Below are 4746 nucleotides of genomic sequence, written 5' to 3' on the forward strand. Positions count from 1 at the left end.
CGTGCCCCCCATGTCAGCTCCCCGGCCCCGCCCCCACCGCACCGTGCCCCCCCACTCCCCACGGCAACCCCCCACTGCACCGTGCCCCCCATGTCAGCTCCCCGGCCCCGCCCCCACCGTGCCCCCCTCCCACGCCCCACGGCAGCCCCCCACCATACCTCATGCACCATGCCCACCACACCGTGCCCCCCACTCCCCACTGCGCCCCCCACTCCCCACTGTGCCCCCCACTGCGCCCCCCACTCCCCACGGCAGCTCCCCACTGCACCCCCAGCACCAATCCCCCCATTCCTCACGGCAACCCCCCACTGCACTGTGCCCCCCACTCCCCACAGCAGCCCCCTGCCGCAATCACAGCAACCCTACAGCATCCCATCCCCTGCAATGCACCCCCATCCTCCTACTCCCCACAGTAACCCCCTTCCTCCTCCTCCCCCTTTCCCGTTTACCACAGCATCCCTACAGCACCCCTTCCACAGTAATTCACCCCTACAGCATCCCATTTCCCACAGCACCCTGCCCCCTGTTCCCCACGGTAACCCCCGGCCCCTGCCCCTGCCCCCTCCTTAGGGTTACCAACTTTCCAACAGCACAAAAACAAACATCCCGGCCCCACCCCTTCTCCAAGGCTCCATCCCCACTTGCTCTCCCACACCCTCACTCACTTTCACCAGGTTGGGGTGTGGGAGGAGGGTGAGGGCTCCAGCTGAGGGAGCGGGCTCTGGGGTGGGGCCGGGGATGAGGGGCATGGGCTGCAGGAGAGGGCTCCAGGCTGGGGCAGGGGCTCTGGGCTGGAGTGTGCAGGCTCTAGGGTGGGGCCAGAAATGAGGGGTTCAGGGTGCAGGCGAGGGATCCGGGCTGAGGCAGGTGGTTGGGGTGCGGGGGAGGGGCTCCAGGCTGTGGCAGGGGGGTTGCGGTACGGCTGGGGGCAGGGGCTCAGGGGTGGGGCTGGAGTTTGGGATGCAGGCGGGGGTACAGGCTCCAGGCGGCACTTACCTCAGGGCAGCTCCCAGGGCCAGGGGCAAGCACAGCGGGGCGATGGGGGAGTTGGTCCCCTTAGTGACGCAGGGGCCAGGGTAAGTACAGCAGGGCAGCGGTTCCCGGAGTAAGCACAGCGGGACGGCGGTGTGTTGGTTCCTGGAGTGAGGCAGGGGCCGGGGGCAAGCACAGAGGAATTGGGGAGACAGGGTCCCCCTGACGTGGTGTGGAGCTTTGGGAACCAGTTCTCTCTCTCTCCACCTGAGCTGTGGCTGCTCCAAGCAACAGCAGCTGTTCTTCCTGCCCTCCTGGCGGGGAGGCTGATTTGTGATTACTCCTGTAACTGGACTTCACCACACGCGCAGGGTTTTGGGGGAAGGTTTTAATTTATTATTCTCTCATGCAGGTTCCAGGGATTCCGGGGAGATTACTGCTGAACCCAGGAACCTGAGTAGCAAATACTGCCTTCTCAGCCACCGTGGAACCTGCATGGAGCATATCAAAAGCTTCTTCTGGACCAGAGATACTTTTCCCCAGGGGGCTTAGGGTCTGGGGAGGGGAGGCGCAGCTGCAGCTGGCCCGGGACTTCTCTGGGAGTGGGGAGCTCAGGGAGAGGAACACATCTCTGAGGAGTATACAGAGACAAAAACAGAATCTTGCGGAAATCTTGGACAATGTGTCTCAGAGAGCACTAGACCACGTGTCTTGTGCAAAACTCTCTAGTTTACTAGCACCTCTCTGTGGCACTGATGGCAAGCATGATAATTTTAGTGTCAGCTTCCTCATTGGGACTACAGAGCAACTCCACTGAACACTGCGAAGTGGCAGCTTCATTGTACCATGCAATGACTGAAGTCTTTGAGCAATTCTTCACATGCTGGAGCATTTTTCCTGCAAGGTATGTGATTAACTTATCTTTCGTCCAAGTATGAGACAATAGCTTCTTCACTGTAACATTGGAGATGTTTGTGGAGTCAATGATTTTGTATTGGACAAGTGCAATACCATGGAGTCTCTTCTTGTAATATTTTTAATTGATTCCTCTGCGTATGTGTCAGACACAAGGTGGACTTTGTCATAGGTTGAGTATTTTCTCTGTAGTCTCAGAATGAAGTATTCAGCCAAATCTCAGCCAGTGTTAACAGGTTCTGATTTGTCGAGAGTTGTCCCTTAGCTATACTATCTATGATTGCTATACTGAAAAGCCTTTGTTGGATTACAGCACTGGTTAGGTGGTCAATAGGTGCTGGCTTAGAAAGACCAAGCAAGATGTGCATTAGTTTGCTTTTCCCCTGGCACACATGCATTGTTCTGTTGCATTCGAGCAATGATCGTGGTACCACAGAGAACTTGTACTCTCCCAAAGTCTTGTACTTTCCCCAGATCAACATCACGCTGAGGTCTGGACACAACCAAGAGATAAGTAAACAATTACCAGTCTGTCCTTAGCTCTGTAATAGTCCTTGCCACCTTCACTCTGACTGTTGTCTTTCCATTTGAGCACAGATTTAGTCTGTTCTTGATTGGAGTCCATAGACTGACAGAACTTTGGATAATTCTTTGGGTTTTGAAGGCTTCATACAAGTCATGACCTGAAGTATCCATTTGACTGATATCTATTAACTGTCTCATCATTGAAGGCTGCTTTCATCATGATATCAATGTCAGGAAAATCCAGTATTTATTACTGTTGCTTTTAGCTTTTGATGCAACACATTACATACACTCTTGCTGTAAAAACAACAAGGAGTCCTTGTGGCACCTTAGAGACTAACATTTATTTGGGCATAAGCTTTCATGGGCTAAAACCCACTTCATCAGATGCATGGAGTGGAAAATACAGTAGAAAGGTATAAACACACAGCATATGCAAAGATTGGAGTTGCCTTACCAAGAAGGGGTCAGTGTTAACAAGCCAATTCAATTAAGGTGGAAGTGGCACAGGATGGCATATATGGTACGAATGTGATCTATGCCATCATGTGCCAGCAATGCCCCTCTGCCATGTATATTGGCCAAACGGGACAGTCTCTACGCAAAAGAATAAATGGACACAAATCTGACATCAAGAATTGTAACATTCAGAAACCAGTAGGAGAACTCTTCAGTCTCCCTGGACACTCAATAATAGACAAAAAAAACCTTCAAAAACAGACTCCAATGAGAAACTGCAGAACTGGAATTAATTTGCAAACTGGACACCATCAAATTAGGCCTGAATAAAGACTGGGAATGGATGGGTCACTACAAAAAAGTAATTTTCCCTCTGCTGATACTCGCATCTTCTTGTCAACTGTTTGAAATGGGCCACCTAGATTACACTGAACTCATTAACACTACAAAAGGGATTTTTCCTCCCTTCTTGTCAACTGTTGAGAATAGTCCACTTCCACCTTAATTTAATTGGCTCGTTAGCACTGACTCCCACACACACACTTGGTAAGGCAACTTCCATCTTTGCATATGCTCTGTGTTTATACCTTTCTACTATATTCCTGTTTACGCCCCTGTTTAGAAAAATTAATGGCATGCCAGGCTTCATTAATATTGCAAAGTACTTTCCTCCCCCTACCCTCACCCCCACGGCCACTCCCCGGCATGGCATGGAGGACCTGGTTCTCTCTGCCACACCTGAGCCATTGTGGGTGTGTTTTCAAAGATCCTTGTGCTGTTTTTGAGTTGAGGCTTGGAATAGGTAACCATTCTGTTCTTAAAAACATTATCACCATTAATCTATAGCTTTTATCTTAACCCTGTTCCTTCTGAGAAACTATGGGGTTATCCTGTTCCGATCAGAATATGAGTTTAAGAGAAGCCTGTTTGATTAAAAAAAAAAATTCTAAATCTACTGGAGATTAAAAATCTAAAAGTTATAATTGCAAAAATATGTAACAAATCTGATCTCTCTTGCTCCCAGAGGAGTGCTTGCAAAGATCCTCAGCGTCCCCTCCCCCCACCCCCAATAGATACAGAGTTGTCGTGCACTGCAACAGGGACAGTAAGCAATGTTTGCATTGTGAGAGTCAGACTAGTTCAACGGCAAAAGAGAGGGGGAAATCAGTGCAGTGTACAAATAAAATAAGGGTCTAAGCCCTAAGCCAATCCAGCTCCACAAAATAGCAGTATCTAGGGTACTGCAGTCTTCCAGAGCAAAAGATTGGGCAGAAAGAAGAGAACAGGATAGGAAAAGAAACACCTCTATCTTCAGTGTCTGCTGGAGGAGCAGTGTGATGGGGTTTACAGACCCCACTCTAAAGTTATAGGAGTGGGAAGGGGGCACCTGTGCCCATTGTTAGGAAAGGTCCATTTTGGGGCAGAATGCCCCAAAACCACCACAAAGTTTGACACTTCCTGGGATTGGCAGCAGGTTTGACACTTCCTGGGATGGTTTATCCCAGATTTCACCACGATTGAAGTCCTACTGACAGACCTGGTGATAAACATAGCCCCCAAGGAGGTCTGGTGGTTTCAGAACTGCACCACAGCCTTCAAGAAATTGAAAGATCGACTGACACGGGAGCCCATCCTGTTCCACCCTGATTTTTTTAAAAACTTTCACCCTGCAGATGGATACCTCTGACACTGGCCTCAGGGGTGCATGCTGTCCCAAGAGGTAGAGGGAGAACACCCAGTCCTTTACCTCAGCCAGAATTGTTCAGCCGGGAAGTTGTGTACTCCATAATAGAGGCGGCGGCCTTGGCAGTAAAATGGGCTATTGAAGCACTCTGCTGCTACTAATGCGGACAGCAGGGCCGGCTCCAGCATTTC

The sequence above is a fragment of the Trachemys scripta genome, chromosome 5, assembly GCF_013100865.1.
Source record: "Trachemys scripta elegans isolate TJP31775 chromosome 5, CAS_Tse_1.0, whole genome shotgun sequence".
NCBI lineage: Eukaryota > Metazoa > Chordata > Testudines > Emydidae > Trachemys > Trachemys scripta.